Source organism: Peromyscus maniculatus, chromosome 10 (assembly GCF_049852395.1).
Source record: "Peromyscus maniculatus bairdii isolate BWxNUB_F1_BW_parent chromosome 10, HU_Pman_BW_mat_3.1, whole genome shotgun sequence".
Lineage (NCBI taxonomy): Eukaryota > Metazoa > Chordata > Mammalia > Rodentia > Cricetidae > Peromyscus > Peromyscus maniculatus.
In genome coordinates, this window is record NC_134861.1 from 101,175,844 (window position 1) to 101,194,237 (window position 18,394).

The 18,394-nt window shown below is 39.7% G+C and overlaps 1 long non-coding RNA gene across 2 annotated transcripts; it reads right to left on the bottom strand.

The window, feature by feature from the left end:
- Positions 1–2,458: 2,458 nt before the first annotated feature.
- On the bottom strand, positions 2,459–10,974 carry LOC143267697 (uncharacterized). 2 transcript variants are annotated; one of them, XR_013043117.1, is made up of 3 exons: positions 10,140–10,974; positions 4,256–4,347; positions 2,459–3,076 (listed from the first exon to the last, which is right to left on the bottom strand). It is a non-coding gene; the product is annotated as an uncharacterized LOC143267697 (long non-coding RNA). The 2 variants fall into 2 exon arrangements; XR_013043116.1 differs by having other exon boundaries at positions 2,459–4,347.
- Positions 10,975–18,394: the final 7,420 nt, after the last annotated feature.

Here is an 18,394-nt window from a genome sequence, read left to right on the forward strand (position 1 = left end):
GCAGTGACCTCTAGCCTCTGGCCTTTCACATCACCTAAGAGTGTTCTCAACAATGGTCCATTTGACCACCATCTACTTCTATCCCTCAAGAGTGTACCTCTGGCCATTGTTCACTGTCACCCTTGAGTGCCTCGTTTAACCTATAATAAACCCTGCCTATCCTTTATACTGTGCTCCTTTGTCTTGTCTGATCCTTGTCACAAGGATCAGGGATCTTGGGGGGGGTAGGAGTGAGATACTAGAAGTGTACTCATCACAAAGGGTAAGACAACTAGACAAAAGAAAAAGGAGGGAATATAATGGAGTAGAACAACTGGAGAAGACAGAAATAGCTAACTCAAAGGATCATCTACTCAAAGATCACAGTATACATATTCTTTCAGGAGTATGTGGAACCTCCTGAAGGAGAGACCATTTAGTAGGCTGCAATTTAAATCCCAAGAGACTTTAAAAGACAATCATCATTTAAAGTGTCTTTTCTACTACGTGGAACAAGGTGGGAAATAAAAAAAATCATAGGATGCTGGATATGGTAGAGCATTTCTTAAATCCTAGCACTAGTATTAGGGTCTGTGAATTCAAGGCCAACCTGGTCTACATAGTGAGTTCCAGGCCAGTTAGAGCCACACATTCAGACCTGTAAAAACAAACACACACACACACACACACACACACACACACACACACACACACACGAACAAATGGTACTAGATGAGCACCAGCACTCATTGCCTTCTGCATCTTAACTCTGAATGCATATGACCAGCTACCTCAAGCTGTGGCAGTGATAAATTTCCTCTCCCCATGATAAACTGTACCCTCAAGCAATGAGCCAAAAATCCTCCCTCCCCCTTTTTCTTGTTTCTGGAGACAGGGTTTCTGTCCTGGAACTCGCTTTGTAGACCAGGCTGGCCTCAAACTCACAGAGATCCACCTGCCTCTGCCTCCTGAGTGCTGGGATTAAAGGTGTGCAGAGTCAGGCGGATCTCTGTGAGTTTGAGGCCAGCCTGGTCTCCAAAGCGAGTTCCAGGAAAAGGCGCAAAGCTATACAGAGAAACCCGGTCTCGAAAAAGCAAAAAAAACAAAAAACAAAAAAAAAAAACTGAATTAGCAACAGTAGGCTGTTTGTGTTGCAATTCAAACACACACACACACACACACACACACACACACACACACACACATTCAACAGTTTAATGGGGTAGTTAGTTTCTCACTAACAGCACAAATAAACTTTTTAGGCTAGAGGTGATGAAATCTATGCTTCACTCAATCAACTCATTGTCTCAAATAATGAAAACCTTTTCTCCAATAGAGAATCATCCAACTTCAGCCCAAGGTATATGAAAAATTAGAAGTATCACATCTGTTGCCAATCTTGGAAGCAATGCCCATCATTTGTGTCTATATCTTGAGAGACAATGTTCAGGGCAATGGTCTCACCTACATAATGGGAAGCTGAGATATGTGGACTCGGTGTCTGCCCAAGAGAAAAGTGGATTTGGAGACAACCAACCCATTTCTCATATCAGATTTGTTTATGTTCTCCTCAGTTTGCTGAGATGGATAGCTGTCCAAAGGTTTCCCTATATTCATAGGGTTTCTTTCCTGTAAGTTCTCATGCCTGCTGATGTTTGACTTATAGTTGAGATTTCCTATACTCTTTGCATTCACATGCTTTATGCTTTGTGTTGACTTCTCTGATGCCTACTGAGGTGTGACTTCTGGCCAAAGGTTTTTCTACATTCATTACACTCACAGGGTCTCCCTTCTGTGTGAGTTCTCTAATGTACAGTGAGGACTGACTTTTGGTAAAAAGACTTCATACATTTATTACATTCATAGAGCTTCTCTCCCTGTGGGTTCTCTGATGCACTGTGAGTTCTGACTTCTGGTAGAAAGATTTCCCACATTCATTATATTCATTAGGTTTTTTTCTGGTGTGAGTTCTTTGATGTACTGTGAGTTTTTATTTCTGATAGAAAGTTTTCCTACATTCACTGCACTCACAGGGCTTTTCTCCTGTGTGGGTTCTTTGATGTATAGTGAGGTCTGACTTCTTGTAGAAAGATTTCCTACACTCACTACATTCATGGGGTTTCTCTCCTGTATGGGTTCTTTGATGTAAAATGTGATCTGACTTCTGGTTAAACAACTTTCCACATTTGTGACATTTGTAAGGTTTCTCTCGTGTATGAGTTCTCTGATGCCTGCTAAGGTTTGATTTTTGATTGAAAGATTTCCTACACTCATTACATTCATGGGGTTTTTCTCCTGTGTGAGTTCTCTGATGAACAGTGAGGTCTAATTTATGGTAGAAAGACTTCCTACATTCATAACAGTCATGGAGTTTCTCTCCTGTGTGAGTTCTAGGTTGAAAAGTGAAGTTTGACATCTGGTAGAAAGATTTTGTACAACTCTTAAACTCAGTACTTCTCTTCAGTATGTTTCCTCTGAGTTTTTGTTAGGTTTGTTTTATTAATGAAAGATTTCTCACAATGACTACAGATACCACAGTAATCACTTGGGTGCATTTCCTGATGCTTAGTGAATACAGGTTTCATAGACAATGTCTTCCCATATATATTACATTTGTAACCTTTCTTCCCTGCCTCAGTTATCTTTTGGACAATAACATCTGACTCATTACAGGTTTCCTCATATTCATTATATTTACAGGAAGGCTCTCCTTATCTCTTATGTATAAAGATCATCTTTGTGTTGAAAGTTCTCCCTTTCCCACTATATTCAAAATCTTGCTGTCTATGTTGACTAAGAAGCTCAGAACACCTGAGGGATTTCCCAGATATGTGACAGAAACCAAGTTTCTCTCCAGCATATATCTCATCAGGCACACAATTCTGACACATATTCTGATATGCAATAAACACCTCAGTCCTCATTTGTAAGTAGTCCTCAGTGTTCGTCATCATCTTTGAAGTGTGGCTCAAATCTAGTATTCTTCCTGATGCAACTCTCTCCTCCACTGTGTTGCTGTTTGTGATTACAACTTGCCACAGGTGCCTGTCTGGCCTTTTTTGTCTAATCTCAATCAGGTCATCTACTTTCTGGACACCTAAAATTATTAACAACAAAACAACCAAACTCACAAACCATAACCACTCATGAACTATATCTACCCATGAATCATACTCACACATGAACCCATAACCATACCAAAGCATTTCTTATGGAATGCTCACATAAAGGTAAAGAAGTCTTTCCATCCTAGTTGCTACATACAGATTTTAAGTCTCAGTAGCAATCAAAATAGTTTTGGTTTTTTTCTTTTGATAGCTATGGAAACATTTAGTCAAAATAACTGCTACATCAGTATAGTTTTAAGCCATACACCTCTCATCTTCAATTTTTTCCTTATTCTTTTTCTATTTTCCCCTTAATAAAACTGAGTTATACTGATTTTCTTGAACACTTCTCACCTGCTATTTCTTTTCCTTAGTGATTTTCTCTATTTTTCCCCTTAATAACTGAGTGTTTTATACTACTTCCCTTATCATTATTTATCTTGGGGAAAAAGTGGGCTTTTCTAGGATTACAGACTACCAGATCATTTTCTATCACCTAAGCAAAATAGTTCTTGTGTGTGTATGTATGTATGAATTATACCTATATTTCTTTAGTCCTCACTTGTCCCTAAGAATGCTACAGGCATCCACTGATGTTTTCAAGTATCTTCTTCCACATCATAAACAAAGACATTGCTCTCCAAATTCCAGTTTTAACCTAACACACCCACTTCCCAGAACCACAGCAAAACCAAGTGCCATCCACCCACTATCCTGGCCTCTGCTGGCTGGACCACTGCTTTTGAAAAGGTTTTGGTTCTGCAACACAAGCTGTACCTAGCATCACTGAGAAGTTCCTCTCATGTCAACAGCCTTGGCATTCTCCACTAGTTCCTAGTGCTTGTATCCTTGTTCACTGCTCCTAGGGATTTTATCATACATGCCAATATTTCAGTCATCTCCTAGGTTCATAGAAAATGAAGTCTACATGGTTTTCATTCTCTTTGTTGTATCAGAATTACTTCTAAAAAGAGAAGGGGAAAATGTTAACTTCAAACTCTCACAGAAATCTGGGACCTTCAACATGAAACCTTTTGTTCATTTAACTTTGAAACCTAGGATCTCCTATATCTCCTACATCCAGAACTTGTAGGAAAGAGCCTGCCAATAACAGATCCCCAGGTGCTAGGCTCAGCTCTTCCCATCCTCCCCAAAACACACTGATTTACCTGTGAGGTCCTGTCTATGCCTTCTTCTCCTACCCATGGGTCTGCTTCTTAATCCAGCTTGATGAAAGCCTCAGGTTTTAGAATACAGTATTCTGTTATGGGAAGCAACATAGGAGTCTTACTAATCTGATTATTCTTAAAATCAGGACTTTTCATGTCTAGATACACAAGTTTTATACCTGGACCTCTTTTCTCATCAGCTTCCTGGATGACCTTTATATATACAAGATTTTTCTTTTTCCCCTTTTTCTTTTGTGGTTTCTCTGGGCAATCCTGACCATCCTGGAACTCACTTCTGTAGACCAGACTGACCTCAAATTCAGAGATTCACCTGCCTCTGCCTCCTGAATGCTGAGATTAAAGATGCTGGCCACCACTGCCTGACTTCAAAACCAGTTTTCAACTACTCATTTCCAAAGTCATATAGCCGACAGTTATAGACACTTTGTTCTGTATATACATCTATGTATTATTTGTCAATTTTGGAAAATTATACTTCAAAAATCAAGCTACCAAGAAGTGAAAAATAATCTCTCTAAATCTTTCTGCCTCCATGAAAGACTCTTCCTAAATTTACCCATTTTTCTTTCTTATCCTAAAACATTCTTTGTCACTTTTTTCATATAATTACATAACTTTGTTCTCTATGTATACTAATTCTTAAAAGGGAGATGTATTTGTTTGATTTATGTTGTTATCCTCAGAGCCACAAAACATCAATACCAATTAGCTATTCAATTACTAAGGACTAAAAGAATTATCCAATGTATTATTAATAAATGCTTGAAAATTACTATTTGAGAAAAGAAAGTAGGTGCAACTGAGAATTTAGAGAAACTGAGACAAAAGTCTAAAAGCCAGAGAATCCCTGGGATCTTATAAACTCCAAGGAAAATGGGAAAGTGCCTGGGGATGTGGCTCAGTGGTTAAAGCTCTTGACCTAAAAGCAAAAGGACTGGAGTTTGGATACAGAGAACCCACATAAATGGTGGGTGGACCACCATGACTTAAAGTTAGATTTCAACAACAACAAAAATTACAGAAAGCCTTCAATCTCTTGGAAACTGAACAAAGCCCAAATGAATCACCAGTGAGTCAAGGAAGAAATAAAGAAAGAAATGAAAGATTTCCTAGAATTAAACAAAAATGAAAGTACAACATATCCAAACTTATGGGACACTATGAAATCAGTTCTAAGAGGAAAATTCATAGTACTAAATGCCCACATAAAGATGGATAATTCTCACACTAGTGACTTAACAGCACACCTGAAAGCTTTAGAACAAAAAGAAGTAAACTCATCAAGGAGGAATAGATGCCAGGAAATAATCAAATTGAGGGCTGAAATCAATGAAATTGAAACAAAGAGAACAATACAAAGAATCAATGAAACAAAGAGTTGATTCTTTGAAAAAATCAACAAGATAGACAAGCCCTTATCCAAATTAACCAAAAGGCAGAGAGAGAGTATCCAAATCAACAAAATCAGAAATGAAAAGGGAGACATAACAACAGACAATGAGGAAATCCAGAGAATCATCAGATCATACTTCAAAAACCTGTACTCCACAAAATTGGAAAATCTGAAAGAAATAGACAATTTTCTGGATAGGTACCACATACCAAAGTTAAATCAAGACCAGATAAACTATTTAAATAGACCAATACCACTAAGGAAATAGAAACAGTCGTTAAAAGTCTCCCAAACCAAAAAAAAAGCCCAGGTCCAGATGGTTTCAGCACAGAATTCTACCAGATTTTCAAAGAAGAGCTAATTTCAATACTCTTCAAATTGTTTCACACAATAGAAATAGAAGGAACTTCACCAAACTCTTTTAATGAGGCTACAGTTACCCTGATACCCAAACCATACAAAGATGCAACAAAGAAAGAGAATTACAGACCAAGCTCCCTCATAAACATTGATGCAAGAATACTCAATAAAATATTGGCAAACTGGCTGGGCGATGGTGGCGCACGCCTTTAATCCCAGCACTCGGGAGGCAGAGGCAGGCGGATCTTTGTGAGTTCGAGGCCAGCCTAGGCTACCAAGTGAGTTCCAGGAAAGGCACAAAGCTACACAGAGAAACTCTGTCTCGAAAAACCAAAAAAAAAATATATATTGGCAAACTGAATCCAAGAACACATCAAAAAAAATTATCTACCATGATCAAGTAGGCTTCATCCCAGGGATGCAAGGGTAGTTCAACATATGAAAATCTGTCAGTGTAATACACCATATAAACAAACTGAAAGGAAAAACCACATGATCATCTCATTAGATGCTGAAAAAGCCTTTGACAAAATCAAACACCCCTTCATGATAAAGGTCCTAGAGAGATCAGGAATACAAGGAACATACCTAAACATAATAAAGGCAATTTACAGAAAGCCGACAGCCAACATCAAATTAAATGGAGAGAAACTCAAAGCTATTCCACTAAAATCAGAAACAAGACAAGGCTGTCCATTATCCCAATATTTATTCAATATAGTACTTGAAGTTCTAGCTAGAGCAATAAGACAACAAAAGGAGATCAAAGGCATAGAAATTGGAAAAGAAATCAAACTTTCACTATTTGCAGATGATATGATAGTGTACATAAGTGACCCCAAAAATTCTGCCACGGAATTCCTACAGCTGATAAACACCTTCAGTAACGTGGCAGGATACAAGATTAACTAAAAAAATCAGTAGCCCTCCTATACAGAAATGATAAAAGGGCTGAGAAAGAAATCAGAGAAACATTACCCTTTACAATAGCCACAAATAATATAAAATACCTTGGGTAACTAAGCAAGTGAAGGACCTGTATGATAAGAACTTTAAGTCCTTGAAGAAAGAAATTGAACAAGATATCAGAAAATGGAAAGATCTCCCATGCTCATGGATAGGTAGTAATAACATAGTAAAATGACAATCTTACCAAAAGAGATCTACAGATTCAATGCAATCCCCATCAAAATCCCAACACAATTCTTCACAGACTTGGAAAGAACAATACTTAACTTCATATGTAAAAACAAAAAACCCAGGATAGCTAAAAGAATCCTGTACAATAAAGCAACCTCTGGAGGCATCATGATCCCTGACTTCAAGCTCTACTATACAGCTACAGTAATAAAAACAGCTTGGTACTGGCATAAAAACCGACATGTGAACCAATGGCATCAAATTGAGGATCCTGACATTAATCAGCACACCTATGAACACCTGATTTTTGACAAAGAAGCCAAAACTGTACAATGGAAATAAGAAAGCATCTTCAACAAATGGTGCGGGCATAACTGGTTGTCAACATGCAGAAGATTGCAAAAAGATCCATATCTGTCACCATGCAGAAAACTCACGTCCAAGTGGATCAAAGACCTCAAAATAAATCCAGTTACACTGAACCTGATAGAAGAGAAAGTAGGAAGTAGTCTTGAACGCATTGGCACCGGAGATCACTTCCTAAATATAACACCAGTAGCACAGACACTGAGAGCAACAATTAATAAATGGGACCTCTTGAAACTGAGAAGCTTTTGTAGGGCAAAAGACATGTTCAATAAGACAAAATGACAGCCTACAGAATGGGAAAAGATCTTCACCAACCCCACATCTGACAGAAGGCTAATCTCCAGAATATATAAAGCACTCAAGAAATTAGACATCAAAATACCTAACAATCCAATTTAAAAAAATGAGCTAAACAGAGAATTCTCAACAGAAGAATCTCAAATGGATGTGCCTCCCCGTTTTTTTAAAAGGAATTGCTCAACATCCTTAGTCATCAGGGAAATGCAAATCAAAACGACTCTGAGAAACCATCTTACACCTGTCAGAATGGCTAAGATAAAAAACATGGAAGACAGCTTATGTTGGAGAGGATGTGGAGCAAGGGGAACACTCCTCCACTGTTGGTGGGAATGCAAACTTGTACAACCACTTTGGAAATCAGTAAAATTGGGAATAAATCTTCCTCAAGACCTAGCTATATCACTCTTGGGCATATACCCAAAAAATGCTCAATCATACCAGAAGGACACATGCTCAACTATGTTCATAGCAGCATTATTCGTAATAGCCGGAACCTAGAAACAACCTAGATGCCCCTCAACTGAAGAACAGATAAAGAAAATGTGGTACATATACAAAATGGAGTACTACTCAGCAGAGAAAAACAAAGACATCATGAAATTTGCAGGCAAATGGATGGAACTAGAAAATATCATCCTGGGTGAGGTAATCCAGACTCAGAAGGACACACATGGTATATACTCACTCATAAGTGGATACTACATGTAAAGACTGCCATCCACAGCTCCAAGGAGGCTAGCTAGTAAGGAGGATCCTAGGAAGGACACATGGATTGCCCCGCAAAGGAAAAATAGATGAGATCTACATGAGCAAACTGGGGGTGAGGTGGGACAATGGAGGGCAAGGGATGGGGGGGATGAGAACATAGGGAAACGGGAGGTTTGAGCTGAACAGGGACAGAGTGGGAGAGCAAGGAAAGGATACCATGATAAATGAAGACATCATGGGAACAGGGAGAAACAGAGTACAAGGAAGATCCCAGGAACCCACAAGGATGACTCCACCTTAGACTACTGGCAGTAGTCGAGAGGGTGCCTGAACTAGCCTACTCTGGTGATCAGATGGCTGAATACCCTGTCATCATAGAGCAGGTGCAGAGATCCATGGCCAGGTGCCAAGCCGAGCTCCAGGAATCCAATCTATGAGAGAGAGGGGAGGGATTCTGTGAGCAAGGGACATCAAGATCATGATAGAAAAAAGTACAGAAACGACCAGCCAAACTAGTGGAAACACATGAACTGTGGACCAATAGCTGAGGAGCCCCAGTGCTAGTGGACTAGGCCCTCTGGATAGGCGAGACAGTCCTTTACCTTGAACTGCGGGGGGGGGGGGGGGGTCAGGGGGAGGGCAGGCAGTGGGATCTGGATCCATCCCTTGTGGTGGTATTGTGTTCCCCGAAATATTGTGCATGCTAATAAACTTATCTGGGGTCAGAGACAGAACAGACACAATATTAAACATAGAGGATAGGCAGTGGTAGCACACACCTTTAATCCTAGCATTCCAGAGGCAGAAATCCATGTGTTCAAGGGTACAGCCAAGCATGGTGACTCATGCCTTTAATCCCAGAAAGCCCCAGAAAGCGAGCCTTTAATCCCAGGGAGTGGTGGTAGAAAGTAGAAAGATAAATAAAGTGTGGAGACCAGAAACTAGAAGCATTTATTTGGCTGGTTAAGCATTTGGCCTGGTTAAGCATTTGGCTGGTTAAGCTTTTAGGTTTTGAGCAGCACAATTCAGCTGAGAGCCATTTGGATATGAGGACACAGAGGCTTCCAGTCTGAGGAAACAAGATCAGCTGAGAAGTTGGCCAGGTGAGGTTAGCTGTGGCTTGTTCTGATTCTCTAATCCAGCATTCACCCCAATAACTGGCCTCAGGTTTGATTTTATTAATAAGACCTAAGATTCCTGCTACAGTCCCTGGTGCATGAACGGGCTTTTTGGAGCTCAGTGTCTATGGTGGGACATCTTTTGCAGACTTGGTGCAGGGAGGAGGGGCTTAGACCTGCCTCAATTGAATGTTCCAGGCTCTGTTGACTCCCCGTGGGAGACCTTGCCTTGGAGGAGGTGGGCAGGGGAGGTGGGTTTGGGGATAAAGCTGGGGTGGGAGGAGGGAAGAGAGGGGGATCTGTGGTTGGTATGTAAAATGAATAGAACATTTAATAAAAAATAAAATAAATAAATAAAAATAAATAAAATCCGGCCCGTCTCCCCTTTCTTGACCCTCATCCGGGAGAAACCCCCCAGACTTCAGGCTCCAGCTAGCTCCCGCTTTGAGGGTCCCTCTGTCTGCACACCACCCACATTTCAGCTCCCAGGATCCGCTCTGGTGGGGGCTCCTCTGACAACCTCGCATCGACCTTGAAGTACACACAACTCAGGCTCAGTCCTGAAAGCAGTGGCCAAGACTCCCAGACTTATCAGCAAAGACGCAGGTGGCCAGACTGGTGCCCGCACAGAAGGAGGCCAAAAGAGACGTTTCCCAAGGTCCTGTGCGGGATCCGCGAAGAGAAGCAACTGCATTTCCTGGAGAATTCTGCGGGGTTGGGTTGATATCTAGGAGGATTTTAAACACATGGAGGAAATGTGTTTATGTCAAAGGATTGGGTGCCACCCAGACGTGATCTCTAGACTGACCTCTCCTCTAGACGGAGGTGGTGGTATCTGCTTCCAGGAGAGCCTGGTTGTTTTTAAGCCTATGACTTTTGGGAGCAACCAGAAAATGCAAATATGGGCAAAGAATTCAACAATCTAGCTTTTAAAGTTTTAGTTCTTTTCATATAAACGTGAGTAACAATTATATTTATAAATTTCTAGGAACTTCTAAACTGATTTCTGTAATTGCTGTACTAATTTTCATTACCACCAGCAATGAATTAAGGGTTCCTCTTTTCTCACATCTTGTCCATTTGTCAGATTTCTTGAAAATTAGCTATTCTGATTAGGGTGAGGTAGTATCTCACAGTAGTTTTAATTTACATTTATCTGCTGACCAGTAATGTAGGACATTTTTGTAAGATTAAAAAATTTTTTATTTAACTTTATTTTAATCAGATCCCCTGGACTGGAGTTACAGACAGTTGTAAGCTGCCACGTGAGTTCTGGGAATTGAACCCGGGTCCTCTGGAAGAACAACCAGTGTTCTTAGCCACTGAGCCACTGAGCCATCTCTCTAGGCCCCAAGTTGTTTTTTTTTTTTTTACAATGCTCCATTTTCAAAAAGTGCTTTGAGGACCAGCCACAAATAGAAAACACTGAACCCCTGCTAATGCCTATTAGTCTAGCTACAACCCCCCCCCAAAAAAACCCTAAAAGATTACAATAGAAAATTAACAGAAAAGTTTGCGTAGCAACCCGCGCTCTTGATTGATTTAAATAAATAGATTGTAAAATATAGAGATGAATCCACATACCTTCTTTGTCAAGAATAGGAAGAGAAAGAAAAGATGACCTAGATGACATGTAGGAGTGATTACTCAGGCCATGGGGACAGTGAGCAAGTCACCTGCATCCGGGCAGTGGCAGCTGCACTGTGTGTTTAGTCTGTGTGCCTGCCTTTCTGGGCTAATGCCCCGCTTTGCAAATTTGTAAAATAAGCTGTTTCACTTTCCGTGTTCTGGGTCTCAAGTGCTCTTTTTAAGAAGTGAGGTCACACGTTACTCACTCCGCCGCCCCCCAACATATTTTTATTGATTCTTTGGGAATTTCACATCATACACCCCATCACACTCACTTCCCAGTCCTTTCATGTCCACCCATCACCATCCCCCACCCCTGCCCTTGTGACCTCCCTACCCACGTTTCTAAAGTAGTTATTGGCTATTTGTGTTTCTTCTTTTCAAAACTGTTCATTTCCTTCACCCATTTATGGACTGGCATTTTTAATTTTTTGGTATTTTGGTTAGTCCCCTGTCTGACGTACAACTGGTAAAGATTTTTGTGCCATTCTGTGGGCTGTTTGCCTTACTCATAATTCCCCCGCCCTCTCTGTTTCTCTTTCTCTCTCTCTGTCTCTGTCTCTCTCTCTGGTTTTCTAGACAAGGTTTCTCTGTATAGCCCAGGCTGTCCTAGAACTCGCTCTGTAGACCAGGCTGGCCTCAAGCTCAGAGATCTGCCTGTCTCTGCCTCCCGAGTGCTAAGATTAAAGGCTTGCACCACCATACCTGTTTTATTGATAGTTTCTTTTACTGTGCATAAACTTTGAAGTTTCTTTTCTTTTTTCTTTTTTTGTTTTTTTGAGACAGAGTTTCTCTTGTAGCTTTGGAGCCTTTCCTGGAACTCACTCTGTAGCCCAGGTTGGCCTTGAACTCACAGAGATCCTTCTGCCTCTGACTCCCAGTGCTGGGATTAAAGGTGTGTGCCACCACCACCCAGCTGAAACTTTTAAATTTCTTATACCCCCATTATTTCTTGGGACAAGATCCTGTACTATTGGAGTGCTGTTCAAAAAATTCTTGCCTACACCAATATCTTGAAGAGTATTTCCTATGTTTCCTCCAGTTTCAGTAATTCTGGTTTTAAATTAAGGACTTGGTGATTTTTATATACGGTAAAAGATATGAATCTAAGTCCAAATTAGTCCAGTTAGCCTACACTATTTGTTGAATAGGCTTTTTCCCACTGCATTTTTGTTAAGTTTGTCAAAAATCATGTGATCATAGACTTGTAAGTTTATTACCAGATTCTCTATTCTGTTCTGTTGATCTATCTGTTTTTAGGCCACTATCACATGATCCAGTTATGCATCCCTGGCTCAAAGCACAGCATGTTCTACCACAGAGATATTTGCAGATCCATATTTGTTGCTGCTCTACTTATGACAGCAAAGAAATGGTAACAGCCTGCATGTACATCAACAACTAGATGAATAAAGAAAATGTTGTACATCTACAAAATGGACTATTATTCAGCTGTAAAGAAAAACTGAAATTTATAGGAAAGTTGATGGACTTGCAAAGTATAATATTATAAGCAAGGTAACCCAAATGCAGAAGAAAAAACATATTCTTCCTCATAAGCATATCCTAGCCTGTAATGTATATGCTAATGTATATAAACAGGTATAAATGTAGATATAGTCTGACATTTAGAAAGGAGACAGAGAGGGTACTAATAGGTGATGAAGAAGGTTACAATGTAGGCAGAACACAGTCATGAAAGAGGATGCCTTAGTTACTTTTCAATTGATGTGAAGATACACCATGACCATGGCAACTTATTAAAAAAAGGCATTCAAGCCGGGCGGTGGTGGCGCACGCCTTTAGTCCCAGCACTCGGGAGGCAGAGGCAGGCGGATCCCTGTGAGTTCGAGGCCAGCCTGGTCTACCAAGTGAGTTCCAGGAAAGGCGCAAAACTGCACAGAGAAACCCTGTCTTGAAAAACCAAAAAAAAAAAAAAAAAAAAAAAAAGGCATTCAACTGAGACCTGCTTATACTTTTAGAGGGTCAATCCATGACCATCATGGTGGGAAGCATGGAAGCAGGCAGATAGGTGTGGCACTGGAGTAGTAGCTGAGAGCTTACATTTTTGTCTACAAGCAGGAGGTAGAGAACAAGAAACTGGGCCTTGTGTGAGCTTTTGAAACTCAATGCCCACTTCCACCCCCACCTCCTCCAACAAGTCCATGCTTTCTAATCCTTCCCCAAAGAGTTCAACCAACTAGGGACCAAGTGTTCTAATGTGAGTCTATGATGGTCCTACTCATTCAAACCACCACCACAAAGATACAAAACAATTTTTTTCTAGTTTCAATTCCATCATAGTTTTTTCCTTTTACTTATGACTATGTGAATTCAATGTTCTGGTTATTGAAATGGAAGAACTTTTATTTTTTTCACTTATTTATTGCATTCTAATAGAATTCAATCCATGTTAGTCCTATAAGGCAGTAGTTGTGATAGTAGGCTTTCTTTCTTTTTTTTCAGTCCATTGACTATTAATACAGTAGAAACTGTAGATGACTAGTTACTTAGTACATTTGTCACATTGACCCATGTAGCTGAAGGTTTTCCTGTGCTTGCCTGGCACCAAGGACCCCACAGCCGCTTATAAAATAACCACTCAGAAACTTACATTAATTAAAACTGCTTGGTCATTAGCTCAGACTTATTATTGACTAGCTCTTACACTTAAATTAACCTATAATTCTTATTTATGTTTAGCCATGTGGCTTGGTACCTTTACTCAGTTCTGCCTTCACATCTTGCTTCCTCTGTGTCTCAATGGCAACTCCTGAATCTGCCTTCCTGTTCCCAGAATTCACTTCTCTCCTTGTCCTGCCTATACTCCCTGCCTGGCTACTGGCCAATCATCATTTTATTTATTAACCAATCAGAGCAACAAATTCACAGCATACAGAGTGATATCCATAGCAGACCCACTTAGACACTTAGAAAATATGATTGTTTTATTTGCTTTGGGGACAAAGTTTTATATCTTGCAATTTTCCTTTTTTTTTTTTTTAGTTTTTCGAGACAGGGTTTCTCTGTGTAGCTTTGCGCCTTTCCTGGATCTTACTCTGTAGACCAGGCTGGCTTCGAACTCACAGAGATCCTCCTGGCTCTGCCTCCCGAGTGCTGGGATTAAAGGTGTGCGCCACCACTACCCAGCTGAAATTTTCCATTTTTTTTTGAAATTTTCCATTTTTTATTCTCCTTAAAACTATAATGAATCATTCTATTATAGTGCTATTTAATAGGTAAACTGTATTGCTATTTGTAAAATAAAGTTTGGAGTTTTAAGTGCTGGGATTAAAGGCGTACGCCACCACTGCCCGGCACTGAAGTCTGAATATAGATTTTCCAGCAGTTCTTAAGACAAAGGCATAGCACCACAATATCACCATTCTTATTTCTCTATTTTAATCCCCTTTATCTTCTTCTCGTATGTTATTGCTCTAGTAAAGACTTCAAACACTGTTGCACAGACTGGAGAGAGGCAACATCCTTGTCTTGTTCCTAATTTTATGGGAAATACTTTAAGCTTTTCTCCATGTAACATGATGTTGACTGTGGGCTTGTTATATATTGGCTTTATGATGTTGAGGTATGTGCCCTGTATCCCCAAATTCTCCAGGACTTTTATCATGAAAGTGTGGGATTTTGTCAAGGACTTTTCTTTATCTATTGAAATAATCATGTGGTTTCTCTCTATATCTATTCATGTGGTAGACTATATGACTACATTTGTTGATTTACATATGTTGGACCATCCTTGAATTTCTGGGATGAGGCTTACTTGATCATGGTGAATGATCTTTTTGATGTATCATTGAATTCTGTTTGCAAGTATTTTAATTGAGAGTGTGTCTGTATTCATTGAGGAGATTGGCTTATAATTGTCTTTTTGGTTGGTTTTTGTGTGGTATTGGTATCAGGTTAATACTGGCTTTGTAAAAAAGAGTTTGGAAGAGTTCCTTCTTTTTCTATTTTATGGAATAATCTGGCAACTGTTGGTGTTAGTTTCTGTTTGGAGGTCTAGTAGAATTCTGTGCTGAATCCACCTGGCCATTTTTATGTGTATGTGAGAAGATTTTAAATTACTGCTTCTATCTCAGAGTTGCAGGCCTGTTTAAATTATCTCCTTCATCTTCATTTTTGTAAGACAAAGAAAAAAGGAAGAAAAAAGGGGAAAGTCAATCCAAAGAATAGGAGTGGGATTTTGAGCATATGCCTCTCCTAGATCACTAGCCTATCCATTAATTTTGTATGTTTTAATTTTTATTCAGTTCAATAATTTACTAATGTCCTTTTTTTGGACACAGGGTCTCACTGTATAACCCTAGCTGGAACTCTTTCCTAAATATATTTGTGCTATTGTTTTCCAAGATTAGTTCCTTGTGATTGGAGCACATACTGCACATTATTTCTACCTTTTACATATATTCTGATTTGTTTAATGTTTTAACATAAAAGTTTCAACAAAAAATTACATAAAAACCAACTCTTACCTCAAAGAGTATTACTTCAGAAGAGGTAGTTTATTCTGGAGCTATAGTTGAATGAACAATGGCTTGGCAACACATATTTAAGTTACTCCAAATTCCATATTCCAGTGAGGTAGCAATTTTAAGAAGTTTTTATAGAAACAGAACAAAGAATAGCATAAATCAGCACACTTTTCAAAACATTTGTGTGTTTACATGCCAGGCAGGTGCGTGTCCTCATTTATCCTCTGTTGCTGTGATAAACACCATGACTAAAAGCAACTTGAGGAGCAAAGGATTTATTTGGCTTACATCACTGAAAGAAATCAGGGCAGGAGTAGACACAGGAATCTATAGGCAGGAACTGAAACAAAGACCACTGAGGAATGCTGCTTACAAAAGACTAACCAGGACACAGGCCCCAGAAGGTAGAAAATCTCAGGTATAGACCTCAGATGTTATCTGATGAATATTCTTAGGCTTTGGGTGGTAGTTGGTAGGTGTCTGCACATTCCAAAATATTCACCTAATGATCACAAAGACGTTAGCTCACATACAGAGGAGGGCAATAAATGGCGATTAAGGTGACTGAAAATCATTAAAAAATAATATGGCTCTGGACTTGTGTCCTGGTTGGTTGTGTCAACTTGACACAAGCTAGAGTTATCTGGTAAAAGGAACCTCAACTGAGAAAATGCCTCCATCCATATTGCCTGTAGGCAGTCTATAGGACATTTTCTTTTTTTCTTTTTTGATATTTTCTTGATTAATAATTGATGTGAGATAGCCCACTCCACTGTGACTGGTGCCATCCCTGGGCAGATAGTCCTGAGGTATATAAGAAAGCAAACTGAATAAGCCAGAGGGAGCAAGCCAGTAAGTAGTATTCCTTTGTGGCTTCTACATCAGTTCTAATCTCCATGTTCCTGCCCTGTTTGAGTTCTTGCCTTGCCTTCCCTCAGTGATGAACTATTACCAAAAAGTGTAAAATGAAATAAAATCTTTCTTTCCCAAGTTGATTTTGGTTAGTGTTTTATCATAGCAATAGAAACCCTAACTAAGACAGAAATTGGTTCCAGGAGTGGGGTGTTGCTATGACAGATCTGCCATGTTGTTAGGAGAAAATGGCAAAGGATTTGGGAACCTTGGGCCCAAAAAGCCCTTGAGTGTTCAAATCTTCATGGGCCATTTTGTGGAAGCTTGGAAAATAGTGTTAAGAGAAATGCAGGCAGTGTAAGTTTGGCTTGTGAAGTTTCAGAGGGAAACGAAGACTCTACCAGGGCTGCTTGTATGATATTTTGTATTACAAATTTGTGGTGTCAGTTGGGCAGTGGTGGTGGTGCACACCTTTAATCTCAGCACTCCGGAGGCAGAGGCAGGTGGATCTCTGAGTTTGAGACCAGCCTGGTCTACAGATCGAGTTCTGGGACTGTCAGAACACAGAGAAATCCTGTCTTGAAAACAGAAACAAAAATAAAAACAACAACAACAAAAAAGCTGAACACACAACAGCAGAAAAAATAAATTGTGGAGTCTGGTCAATTGGAGTGGAATAAGCTATGATTAACAAGATACAAGTATGACTGACATGAAACTTTTGCTTTACTGTGCTTTAATGATACAATTGATGCTCCTTCGCTAGAGCTGAGAAATTAGTTCGTGATTGACACCAGCAGCCAGGTGGTAGGGGCACATGCCTTAATCCCAGCACTTGTGAGGCAGAGGCAGGCAGATCTCTGTGAATTCAAGGTAAGTCTGGTCTACAGATCTAGTTCCAGGACAGCCAGGGCTACACAGAGGAACTCTGTCTCAAAAAACAAAAATGACTAAAAAAAAAAGAAGAAAAAGAAATAAAGAAAGAAAAAAGAAAGAAGAAAAGAAAAGAAAAGAAAGGAGAGACCATTTTATCATTGAAGTAAAATCATCTGGACTATTTCCTCAGGGTCAGCACACAGAAGCTGTGGTCCAGGCTGGCCAAGGCTGTAATTAATGTTGACAGCCCAACTTGATAATGTGTAAGACTCAACCAGGTGGTGTTGGTTTTGAAAGCATGAAGAAGTCATGAAGAGAAGTTGATGTGTGTGACAGGGCTGAAATCCCTGAAAGGCCACTGTTGAGGGGGCAGTCTCAGTTGCAGTGGAGACACCAGCATATAAGAGATAATAACTAGTACCATGAGACAACTACCAAGAACAAAAGCAGGTGTGGAGGAGAGCCAGCCTGAGTCTACTATACATGCTGTGTATGCTATGAATAGCAGAACAGGAGAAATGGAGCCCTTTGGAGCTCAGAAAACTATGAATTCAAGATATCAGATATTGAGATATTTATACTTTTGGACTTGAGTATTGCTTTGATTTTATTGTGACTGTTTCCTGATTCTTTCCTCTTGGAGTAAGAAAGTATATAACTTAATGTTGATTTTACAAACTCCATAGTTGAGAGATTTTTGGATTTTTTTAAATTAGCAAAATATAGTGTCTCAGGGTTTCTATTGCTGTGAAGAGACACCAGGTCCACAGCAACTCTTATAAAGGAAAATATTTAATTGAGGTGGTGGCTTACAGTTTCAGAGGTTCAGTCCATTATCATCATGGTAGGACATGGCAGTTTGCAGGCAGACATGGTGCTGGAA